Source organism: Planococcus citri, chromosome 2 (genome assembly GCF_950023065.1).
Source record: "Planococcus citri chromosome 2, ihPlaCitr1.1, whole genome shotgun sequence".
Lineage (NCBI taxonomy): Eukaryota > Metazoa > Arthropoda > Insecta > Hemiptera > Pseudococcidae > Planococcus > Planococcus citri.
In genome coordinates this window covers 35153841-35167139 of record NC_088678.1, presented here as the reverse complement: position 1 = coordinate 35167139, position 13299 = coordinate 35153841, and the positions used below count along the sequence as shown (strand labels likewise).

General features: G+C 33.6%; 1 long non-coding RNA gene across 1 annotated transcript; it reads left to right on the top strand.

Annotated features, from left to right (window-relative positions):
• The first annotated feature begins 1253 nt into the window (after nt 1–1253).
• LOC135833701 (uncharacterized) lies at nt 1254–1977 on the top strand. The gene is made up of 2 exons (XR_010556520.1): nt 1254–1454; nt 1556–1977. It is a non-coding gene; the product is annotated as an uncharacterized LOC135833701 (long non-coding RNA).
• Nucleotides 1978–13299: the final 11322 nt, after the last annotated feature.

Genomic DNA, 13299 nt, shown 5'->3' with positions numbered 1-13299 from the left:
CGGTCCCCACAATCAGAAACGATTTACTAAAACCTGAAGAAACAGATGGTTTTGCCAAAATTAATTTGGAATCATTACTCAACCGGTTTTTTAAAATCTTCCGCAAACAACGTTCTAGAGATCTTATGAGCGCGAGTGGAAAATCTATTTCTACGGGGGATGCTTTAATTAAAACACTTCGAAGAAATTTTTTATTCGCTGGTTGGTGGGACCAAGTATTGCCCTAATCAATGCCAATGATTAATATTAAAATAGGTACCTATCACGAGTATCTACTTAATACTTGACCAAAATCTTTATCCGTAAGTAGGTATGTAGGTATGTATAGTTATAGAAGCTAATCTCTCGCTTAATTAATTGTTTCTTCTTTGTGTCTATGCACACGAGTTGTGTAAATTAAAATAGGTTATTGGTACCTAATTTATTTGAATGCGACGTTTTTTTAAAAATTAATCTTAATTGGATCCAGTTGGTAAGATGAAACATTCCGGAAGATTCAGCTTTAAATACATAAGTGCATATAGCATGGGGTGATAAACAATTTTCCACTGTTTGACACAATTTTTTCATGTTTTTCTCACGTTTTCTCAGAATAACCAAAAAATATATCAAACAATATTCCACAACACAATTCGAGGCATATCTAATAGAAAAAATCAAGAGATAGGTACATACCTACGTAAAATTAAGTGAATTGAAAATACTCTATTTCCGTGAAAAAATCAAGCAATAAAATCGAAAAGTTGATGTTTTGCAACAACTTGAATTGTCTCAGAGTTGGTCTTGGCTCATTTCTCTCCCCCTCCTCTATTTTTTAAAGTCCATTTTCGGAGTAAAAAACAAATTTTTTCAAAATCTAAATTGACAACATTTTTTCATTCTTTAGTGTGAATTTAATTCGACCTTCACTCATTTTTGAAAATTTTCAACTTATGTATATCTGGTTCTTCCTCTATACCCTTTACCTACAAAATCAAAAATTATGATATTTTTTCTAAATTTTTTGAGTTCTTATCTCGATTTAAATGTGAAAAACTATTGGAGCGATGTCTATAGAGCGATTAGAAGGACAATTTTCACATAGCATGTTCTGCTACTACATAAATTTTCGAGCTTTTTGATAATTTAATGGTGTACCGACTCGTTTGTTATCAAAGAGAGATAGAAAAGGACCGCCGCACAAATGCCATAAATTATCTGACATACCTAGGGTTGTAAGTATTTGATGACAATTTCAAACGGAATCATACCGAGCTATATCTATAGACCTACCCATCTATCTATCTACCTATCTACCTATCCATCCAGTCCATCCATCCATTCATCCATCTATTTATCCAAACGACTGGCATTGACATTGATAGAATTATACATACATTCATTCGGCAACTTGGGCTCCTATCAAAATGTATCTCTTGTTTGGTTCAACTTTTACGATTCTCATTCTGTTTGTGGTAAGTTATCTCAAGTTTTACTAAATATTATCATAAAGTAACATCTTTTAAATCCATGCTGTCATTGTTGTTTTTTTAAACCAAATATCTACCTATTGAAGACTTCCTCATTCGGTGTGGCTATTCCTGCTACTTCAACCACCTCTACATCAAATTCTGTGGTAACAAGTTCCTCTCAACCGAGTCCATCATATTACGCTGCAATCTGGAATAAACTGTATCAGTATCGTGATCACCCAATTGTCTCTACAATGGCTAACCATGCCATCGTGAACACAGTGAAAAATTATATGTCGAGTAAACCAACAACAGCAGCAGCAGCAGCGGGCAAAAAAGAAGAAAACTCGCCACTAAATCATCCCATGGTTCAGAGTTTGTTCACAAACATGTTCTTCAATGCGCTCAAGCCCAAAAAATGATCACTATGTTACTCTTTGTGCTATCTAAATAAGTCCATAGTATGAATAGCAGGTATCCATTATTTGAAATGCTTACTCCATAAGAAAATATATATGCAATTTCATGCTGTTATCTTTTTTTAAAAAGAGAAATACCCACCTATTTAATTTCAACGAAAGTAAGTAAGCCTAACAAACAACGAGAAACAAGAGCGATTTCAACTTCAAAAAAAAAAAAAATCTAAAAAATATTTCATCACAGAAATGAAAGTCAAGATGTTCTGAAAATTTTTTAAACTTCCTTCTTGAAAAATGAAACGATAGTTAAAAATTAAAAATTTTATCGTTCTTAGTAGGTAGATTAGATACTCCTATTAGTCTTTCCCTGCCTACTGGGGTGTTTTTCTTCATCTTCTTTTCACCTAGATATAAGGGATTACTACTTCGAGATTACTAAAAATTGAAAAAAATTGAAAAAATACAAAACGCAAAATATAGCTGCTTGTGCCAACAAATTTTGGTGTAATTTTTAGTTTTTTAAAAAATCGTACACCTTTATTTTAACCGAAGAACGCCTGTTTAATCTTTCATTGTCTGATACCCACATTGGCCGATCGGATCCAGTATTCCAGTCATAAAAGTTTAAATTCAAATTTGAGAAAATCCTTTTTCTGAAATGGAACCGTGTATCCGACCAATATGGCGGTATCAGTCGACGAGGTATCAAACACATATTGCACTTCTTGGTCTAAATTTTAGCTGCTTAAGTTCATCTGAAGGAGAGATAGGTACAGCCATTTTTTAATTCAGCAATCCTTATGTGATGCTGATGATAGCATTATACCCACCAGTAGAACAAATAAAAATCGAAAAAACAACTCGAACAGCTGGAAATTGGAAGATGGGAGTTTCTTCAGGTTCTCTTTCGACCTACTCGCTGTATTTAAGTTTCATTCCAAATGGGAATTCTGACGTCAATGAGTTCCCTCAGACACCGATTTTGCTCATATTCAGTAAGTACCTACTCATAATTTATTTTATTCTTAGATCAAGTTGAATGAATAAAAAATTTTGAAGTAATTTTTTTTTTTTTTTTTTTACTTGGAGGATCAATAAGTGTTTAATACGTAAGTGTGTCTTTAATTAACTACAGCTCTCCATGATGATTCTATTTGAATTTACAAACAAAATCCAATCAAAATAGAAAAAGTCATTTATTTTAAAAAATGTTTTGCCCCTTGACGTAAAAAAGTAGACAATATGTCAAACATGAGAGTAAAATGATCACACCATTACGTAGGTAGTAGGTGCCTTCTTTTCGGATACTTACTGCATACAATTCCACGTCATGTTTATTGGTCCATGCTCAAGAAAATTAACCAGTTGATGACACTTTGTCTGAAAAATTAAAGGTGTGGGTGAACAACATTCGATTCTTTGTACTACTACCTATGTCCGAATTCATTTGGATTAGCGATTCACCAATCTTATTGGTTCGGAATCTCGAACTTATGACAGGATTGCATTTTATTTCAATTTCAGCTAATATCGAAGTTGATCACAGAACGTCTGCTGGAGCGATTTGAAGATGCTGTAGGCTCCAGATCGGCTAGAAAACGATGACAATCTATTCAGAGAAGGGGGGATGAGGTCGACTTCATAGCCTATATACTTGAAACGATTTTCACATTTTCATCTGTACATTAACTCTTCTATACTAAAGTAGATAACAATTTATACGAATAGGTCATTTTCACCATTTTCAGAAATTTGCCAAAAATCAAGAAATCAGCTTCGGCGGTTGAAAATTCAGTTCTGAGGTCTGAATGGCATAGATATATTTTCAATGAGCCAAATTTAAGGGGAATCGGAGTTGATACCTTGACAGGTTATAAAGGTTGGTTCTCGTGTTAATTCATACTTTTTTTTCTTTGTATAAATTATAACAATAATCACTTTTTTTTTGCATGCGGCAAATAAAAAGAACGAGCTAATGTTTTCAATGAGCAAATTGGAAAAAAAAAATAATAGTTCAAGTCCATGAATTCACATAGAATCTAAGGCTATAAAGCATGAAAATGATAGGTGTTATTGTAAACATTAAACGATGTTCTGCCATAGCTCGATGAGTTTAATTGTAGCAATCATCATGACTGTAAATGAGGTAAGCATCAAGTATATATATTAAATTAATTTGAATTATAATTTAAGTCGGTATATAGGTACTACATATTTGGATTAAGATCAATAGCCTAACAGACCTAATAGTTCTTTTGACTTTCTTATGTTACACAGGTTATTCCATTTTCTTTCGCTGGCCCAACAGTGGAACTTACCACCAAGTCTGTGAAACAAAGTCATAAAAAACAGTCATTGAGGGGTTCATCAAATTCTTTATCAAGCAATGATTTTATATCATCAAGTGGCCCAGATGTATTGAATGGTGAAGAAATGAAACGTTCTGCTAAGCTCAATTTGGAATCATTGCTTGCTCAATTTCTAAAAATCTTTCATAAACCACGTTCTAGATATATTTTGAAATCACGTTATGGAACATTGCCCGAAGAAAACTATTTTAGTAAAAAAAACGATGGTTTTTTATTTCGCGATTAGTGAAATACTTACCTACCCATCATATTTCCTTAATTATCATAAGTTTTAATTTAAGGCCGAATATTTTTTCAATTTTTTAAATAACACTAGGCAACGGCATATTTGTTTTCGGGTTGAAAATGGGCTTAATCGATAGTTTAGACCCTAAAACAAAAAACAGAGTGGGGTTTTTCAATTTGAGTTGTTTTTGTAGTCAGGAGAGATGATCAAAGTTGCAAAAATGGCCGTTTTTGCCCTATTTCACGAGTTTGTGGCGACACCAGTATTATGTTTCAAAAAAAACCAAAGTCATATTCAGATTCTACGCACTTTTTTAAGTAAACATCTTTGCCCGATTTTTGATTTTCGAATATTCAAGCGCATACGGAAGATTTTTGTTTGTAACACGAGATTTTTACTGCACGAGAGCCTCGCCCGTGCGACCACGGTTCCGCGCCACGATAACATGGTGGAGTAACGCCAGCGTCGCGCGCTCCAAGTTTGAAAATATGTTACAAACAAAAATCTTTCGTATGCGCTTGAAACTTCAAAAATCAAAAATCCGGTAAAGATGTTTACTTAAAAAAGTGCGTAGAATCCGAATATGACTTTGTTTTTTTTTGAAACATAATACTGATGTCGCCACAAACTCGTGAAATAGGGCAAAAACGGCCATTTTTGCAACTTTGATCATCTCTCCTGACTACAAAAACAACTCAAATTGAAAAACCCCCCTCTGTTTTTTGTTTTAGGGTCTAAACTATCGATTAAGCCCATTTTCAACTCGAAAACAAAAAAAAGGTCAAAAATTGTTGCCTAGTGTAATAAGTAGGTAGGTATAGGTACTTTGTAAACATTTTTATTCAGCACCAACGCAATTGTAACATAAGCTACTAAATGGTGTGGACAGCGAAGATAGTTGATTAGTTTAGTCAAATTCATCACTAAATACAAAACTATATCTGTCTCTCAATGTGTCTCGTTTTTCTGTTCCTTGTCAGAGGCTTCATGGATTGGCAAAAAAATTCGATAATATGACATGAATAAACAATTTTTCAAGCGTAAAAATGAAGATTTGAGGGGTATATATGCTCTTTTTTTTAGGTAGGTACTCGTACTGAATAAGATTGTATGTAGGTAGGTAGTAGGTACCTATGTTTAATATGGCCACAAATTCAAATCTCAAGAAATGTCTATCTACAAATTTACATAATGATTGATTTGACCAATACAGAAATTATCAGATGTGATTTCTTTGAACAATACAAAACTTATAGTTTGCAAAGGTCTAAAGTACTTCGAGGGGACGTACATCATAGGTCTACTTAAATGAACTACGTACTCGGAAAAGACCCGAAGCAGTATGCTATCATCACATTCGGGTTTTTCTATAATATTCCGACTGCAAAAAGCAATAATAAAACATTACGTCGATGTAATATTTTTTCATAAAAATGTCATAATACTAATTATCTTCCGAATAAACGGCAAATGAAACGAACAAATGTTTTCATTAAAAAAAAATACCTTGATAACAATAATAATCATTTAAAAAATGAAGTTCATATTACGTCCTGATACCAGGCCCGGCGTTAGCACTGTCGCATATGTCGCAAAGTGCGACACATCAGATTTCTGGTGTGTCGCATTGCGACACATCAGAAATCTGTCGCCGAATGGGAGAAAATTTGAAAAATTGAAAAAAACGTCAATTTGGTAGCAAAATTGTTAATTTGCCGACAAAATCGCCGATCTGTTCTCAAAATTCTCATTTTTTTCAAAAACTTTTGCCCTCGCTTCGCTCGGGCTACATTAATATTTTCTATTTCTTAGATTCTTCATGATTGTGCTTGGAAAGTATTTTTATTTAGACTTTTAAAAATGTCAGTAGTGGAAAACTGACTTTTCACATCAAAATTACAGCTGTTTTGCTTCTTGAAACTTCAAGTTTTTGATAGCTTTAGCCCTCGCTTCGCTCGGGCCAATGTTCTATTTTTCAAAACACAAATTTTCTAAAGCTTTTTCCCTCGCTTCGGTCTGGAATTCAAGATACTGATTTCAAAAATTTTAAGAATATGAAAACCAAATAGAAAAATTCCAGAAATGGGAACTCATGAATTTGCATTTTTCATATGCTTTGAGTAGGTATTATCATTTTTTCTGAACAGATTCATTAGTTTTTCAATTTTTTTAACACAGCACGTTCAAATTTTGATTATCGCCGGCAAAATTACGACTTTTTGTCGGCAAAATGGCGTGATATCCCCCCCCCGTACATATGTTAAATTGTTCACAAAAAATGAATAAAGAAATATCGAATTGAACATTTTAAAAATTTGAACCCTCCTCCTTCTTTTCACACATGAAAAACTGGCACACCCTACTGGAAGGTCCAATTACGCTTAGGGGGGAGGGGGGGGTCTTGGCTACGCTTCTCATATGTAATTTTTTTGCGACACACCAGAAAAATTTACTTCGCCGGCTCTGCCTGATACAATCTACAATGCATGAAATATTGTGTGTTAGTTTAAACATTAAACAATATGTACAAGTATCGCTTGATGTGTTCAATTGTTATGATGATTGTTGTTTTGAATGAGGTAAACAAGCATTAAATGTACTACCTACCTATCTGAACTCACGTAGATTAAGATTGTTGATTATAAAATCTATTCTCTTCCTTATGCTTACAGATCGTCTCATTTTCCATGGCAAAACCAACAGGAAAATTCATCACCGAGTCCATGAAACAAAGTGAGAAAACGGAATCATCTACGAAGTTATTGAATTTTTTGCCGAATGTTGACATACCTGCAGCAATGAAAAGTTTTGCCAAGCTTGGCCCGAAATCATTAGGCATACTTAAAACGTTTCATAAGCAACCTTCCAGGAAGGTTGATGAAGTGAATAGTGAAAAGTCACTGTCGTCAGTAGACAGTTTAGTTCGAACAATGAAGAAAGGGTTTTTGTTCGTTCGCGCGTTACCAATGATATTTCCAGGCATGTAGGACCGTTGGGGTTTTGCGGTTGCTGCAAAATCAAGGTCTTCCTTTGGAGCGTTCAAATGGTCTGGTCCGTTGGTCATGCTCAATGTTGATAGAGGTTATTGGTTCGGTCATTTTTGGGTTTTCGGTCTCAGTTTTTTTTTGTCTTTGCGGTTCGGTCTGGTCCGGTCATGACCTAAAATTTTTATACCGGTCATCAGTCAGTTTTGGTCCAAAAAACGGTCCAAAAAATCAGTTTTACCATATCAATTTCTCATTTTTGTTTTTTTGTTGAAAATTTAAATTATGAGTTTCTTTGCTTACCACATGATTGCCATTTGAAATTTGGAGAATTATTTGGAAACTGGAACGATCGATTTATATTTAATGTTCATTTATACTGTTCAATCAATTCAAAACCATGAAAAAATAGAATTAAAAAATAATTAAATGAAACAAAATCGAACATGAGCTACTCTCAAGTCTCAATTCAAATATTTCTATTTTATTCCCATTTAAAAATGAAAAAACATCATGAAGTCTAACTTGAAAAATTGAAAATCTTAAAATATTTGAAACAATGCGACTTTCTAAAAAAAAAAGAAAAAATGAGGTTTTTGAGCGGTCTGTGTTGCGGTCTGTTTATGGTAGTTTTCATAGAATGGATCATCTGTTAGGTCCATTTTGTGAGAAATATTCATCAGAGGGTTGTGGTTCCTGTTTAGTGAAAACAACTGGTCCGGTCCACTTCGTCTTGTGGGCATTTTTGGGTCTGGTCGTGGTTATCGGTCGGGTTTTTTGGTTTAGTCGGACAAGCCTGAATATTTCATCAATCAACATGGCTGATTTCAAGATTTTTTTTTTTTAAATTCAGTACTGGGGGTGAAAATTTTTCAAGTGCAGTGTTTCCAAATTAATAAACATCAGTGACAACGCTCGATATCAGCAATGACCTTTGCAATGAACAGATTAAAACCAAATCAAGTTTGTTTTCAAGTGCAGATCTTCTTTTTAATCCATAATTCATCTCGTCTTCTGTATGTACCTACCTTATGTAAAAGAAATTAGAGTAATGCGAACAAAGTTGGAACCTAATAGTTACCTAACTTAATGTTGTGTTGTAAGTACATATGTAGATTTAAAAATATTACCTGGGTACCTATTTAATATACCTACCTAATAAACAATTGTTTATACAGAACAATTTTTTCATTGGATTCATGCTTCATTGTTGAGAATATTTTAAGCCCGAATTGACTAATGGACTCTGGAAGGGGTCTAAAAAATGGGAGGTTTTGGCATGGGGAAGGGAAGCTGATGGTGTAATTAGTTTACTTAATGTTTTAAATGCATATTTCAAGTAATTTCAATCTAATAATCTGAATGAATGATGATAAATGATGAAAAATGACAATTTATCAAAATCAAATCAGGGGAAAAAATCAAAAATTTGAAATCCTGAAAGGAAAATGATTTTGTTTCAGTTCCGAGATTGCTTTGGGTTCAAAATTATATCAGTACTGGGATTTTTTCGGAATCGGGATCAAGAAAAATAATGATTTTGGTTTTGGGATAAGTTTTGGGATTGGATTTGAATTGGGAATTGGGATTATAGACACTGGAACTACAAGATGCACAACTGCAGGTCACTGTGGTAAGGGGAATCACATAAAATTTCGTGAAAAGTTTTTCCAAACAGTCCCTGTAGAGCAGGGGTGCTAACCGTAACCGCAAAAAACCGAAAACCCAAACCCAAACCCAAATAAGATCCATAACGGTATTCCCGGTTAAGATAGGTGAAATGGCCCTGTTCCCAGATTTGGAAAATCATGATGGATTATTGTTGGGTACCTCCAATAAAAATTTTCGAGCGGAATTTCCGCCCCCCAACCCACCCCCCTTGGTCAGTATAGCCAAAAAAAGCGTTTTTTGCGCGAAAAATTCGGTATCCATGAGTGGTGGGGATAAAATTCTGGTACCACGCGGAATGTGTAGGGAAAGCCTGGGTCTTTCAACACGATTTTTTTCAAAATTTTTTATTGTAGTGGTGGGGGTAAAATTGACAAAAGAAAACTTTGAAGCGCCACAGCTCCGAACTGAAGGGTACTACACAAAAACTGTTTTCGCCAAAATGTGTCTTTTTACAAGTACTTTCTTCCTACTAATCCATGAAATTGAAATTTTGTCTGCAAAAGGCTCATATTTGCAAAAAACCCTGAAAAATACACGTTTTTCGCGTTTTTTTGCAAAATTATGCGAAATATGCAAAAAATCTATGGAACAAAAAATGTTGAGCGTCGAATTTCACCCTACAAAACGTGTTCAAAAGGTTTTCAAAACGCTCATCTACTGAGCTAAGCGCGCGCACACATCACATCTTTGCAGGAAAGTCATGAGATGAGGTATTATGGCACCTGCACTGTGCATCAAAAAATCTTGACTTTTTGTAAAAATTGCCAAAAAAGCACATGTGTTATGCCAAAATGTTCAAAAGATCTTATCGTCAGAATAATTGTAAAAAAAGCCTCATTTTTGCCAAAATTGTAAAAAAAATTATTATTGTCAAAATTTCCAAAAAAGTCCCGTTTTTTGCCAAAATTTGTTGAAAAACTACCTTTTTTGATGTTATTTAGAAAGTCCTAATATTTTTTGCAGAAATGACCAAAAAACTTTGTTAGTTGCCAAAATTTTAAAATTTTGTTCTTTTGCCCAAATGACCCTAAGGAGTCCGTGTTATGGTTTTTACCAGAATTGTCTCTAAAGTTCTATGTATTCTTGCCTAAATTGTGAAAAAAATCTCGTGTGCGTCAGAACCGTAAATAAGTTCCTATTTTGTTAAAATTATATCAAAAAAAACTCGTAACTTTTGTAAAAATTGCCAAAAGAAAACTCCTGCTTTTTGCCGAAATGTTCAAAAAATCTTGTTGCCTAAATTGGCAAGAATTCTTGATTTTCCCAAAATTATCCTAAAAAAATCCTGTTTTTTGCCAAATCATTGTCAAAATTTAATTTTTCTTAGTTATTTAAAAATAAATAGGTAAATTACATGCCTAGGTATTGTAAAAAAAACTTCTGCTTTTAGCCAACATTTTCAAAACTACTGCTTTTTGTCAAAATTGTCTGCAAGTTCCACTTTTATGACAAAATATTGTGAGCAAAGGCCATTTTCTGATGAATTATCCAAAAAATTCTATTTTATGCCAAAATGGTTGATAAAATCTTGTGTTAGCCAAAATAGATTGAAAGTACAGTTTTTGAAAAAATTGTCAAAAAAGTCCCATCGTTTGTCAGAATTTGTCTCAAAAGTGTTGCTTTTTATTTTTAAAATCAATATTTTTGTAATTTTATATTTTTTCTCTTGATTTCCTATTCTATTCATTTTTTCTAGTTCTCTTTAAAAATAGAAAAATTCTGACTCGAAAAAAAGTTCAATTATAGTTGTAAATAAAATGATAGGTAGGTAGAGGTACCTATGTTTATCACATCAATCTATGGATAAGGTACACAACGCGTATACTTTTTTTTCAGAATATGTAGTATGGGTAAACGATCTTTAAAAATGCTAAAAAATTGATTTTTCAAACGATTTGTCCCTCATGATGGGCCAAGTTTTTGAGTTTTGCTAAGATTTGTTGAACATGTACGTATGGTACCAGTGGGACCTATTGGATTTGAAAAAGATTTTGTTAACATTTTTGAAAATTGAAATTGAAATCGAAATTATTTTCTGCAAATACTGATTTTGAGTTAGATTTCTGAACAATTTTTGGGTAATTTGCCCATTCTTGGTAGGTAATTTTTTGTAAGTTTGACTTGTGATATTTTCATTTTGAAGGATTTTTTTGACCAAGCATTGTGGAAACGTGTTTAAAATGAGAAGACTATGAAAATCATAACTGAATCACTCTGACCTCAATTTGAATTTTTTTGGTATTTTTTTATTCACAGAGCTCATGATTACAATCTAAGCCAACTTCAGTGGATGAGTGTTTTGACAACCTTTTGAACACGTTTTGTAGGGTGAAATTCGACGCTCAACATTTTTTGTTCCATAGATTTTTTGCATATTTCGCAAAATTTTGCAAAAAAACGCGAAAAACGTGTATTTTTCAGGGTTTTTTGCAAATATGAGCCTTTTGCAGACAAAATTTCAATTTCATGGATTAGTAGAAAGAAAGTACTTGTAAAAAGACACATTTTGGCGAAAACAGTTTTTGTGTAGTACCCTTCAGTTCGGAGCTGTGGCGCTTCAAAGTTTTCTTTTGTCAATTTTACCCCCACCACTACAATAAAAAATTTTGAAAAAAATCGTGTTGAAAGACCCAGGCTTTCCCTACACATTCCGCGTGGTACCAGAATTTTATCCCCACCACTCATGGATACCGAATTTTTCGCGCAAAAAACGCGTTTTTTGGCTATACTGACCAAGGGGGGTGGGTTGGGGGGCGGAAATTCCGCTCGAAAATTTTTATTGGAGGTACCCAACAATCCATCATGATTTTCCAAATCTGGGAACAGGGCCATTTCACCTATCTTAACCGGGAATACCCTTTTAGCCATTTTCAAACCCAAACTGAAAACAAAAACCGAAATTTCATAGGTTTTTTAAAAACCGTAAAAAAACCAGAACGAAAATAATGAAGCAGCGTGAGTGAAACCGAAACCTAAACCGATATAATTTATTTCGGTTTTTTTCGGTTTTCAGTTTGGGTTTTTTTCGGTTTTTTTCGGTTTTCTGTTGGGTTTTTTTCGGTTTTTTAAGTTTTTTTGAGGAGATTTTTTCTAATTTTTGACTTTTGAGACTCGAAAGTCGAAATCCAGGGAAATTGATAAATATAATGAACTGAACCTAACAAATTGGGTCCTTGGTTGTTGCTGTTTGGGTTGCGAAGAAATTTTTTAAAAAAATATGTAAAACCCAAAAAAACCGAAAACCGAAACCAAAACTGGAATTTTTGTGAGTAAAACCGAAACCCAAACTGAAACCGAAATTTTGAATTTCAAAACCGAAACCGAAATCAAAACCGAAAAATGTCAACAAAAAAATTGGAGTGAAACCGTAACCTTAATTAAAATAATTAAGGTTAGCACCCCTGCTGTAGAGGCACTGATCGTCGTTTCCCTACTGGATGACGCAGGTGTTGGTGCGGCAAGAGGAAGTATTTGTGAGCCATAGTTTCAGTGGTTTACTTGGTAGAGGCGCTGAGCGTCATTTCCATAATGGATGACGCAGGTGTTGCCGCGGTAAGGGGAATAAAATAACTTTTTACCAGATCCCCTAACATCTGTACCCAGACCCACCAGTTGTTCATCTTGTAGTTCCAGTGTCTATAATCGGGATTTAATCAGTTCTGGTTATGGGGTCGTTTTGGACCCACAGCTCTGCTACTATATATTTACTTATAGCAATCTATACCTAATCATGATCTTGATTGTTCATTATAGGGTTGCGGAACGATACCGCTACCAAAAAATCAATACCGGCAAAACCGCCTAATTTTTAAAAAAATTTGAAAAAAAACGAAAATGATACCAATAAATTGACAAATGAAAAACCAATTTATAAAATACCAATCTAATTTTCAAAATCCATACAAATACCAAAAACTAATACCAAAATTATTTTAAAATCTGTATTTTGGTACCTACTCATTTTTTCAGATTTTTGCAAATGAAACAATTCCAACATCAAACAAAATAAGTTTATTTATTTCAATGATCACTTTTCTTTGTTAATTTCCCTCTCATTTCAATCTTATTCTAGTAATACTACTTACATGCTTACTCTTCCAATTTTTGAATTTTAGACCAAAGTGTTCTGTGAAGTGTAATTTAATTAGCATGTATGTATTTTGACATTTTCACTTTGGT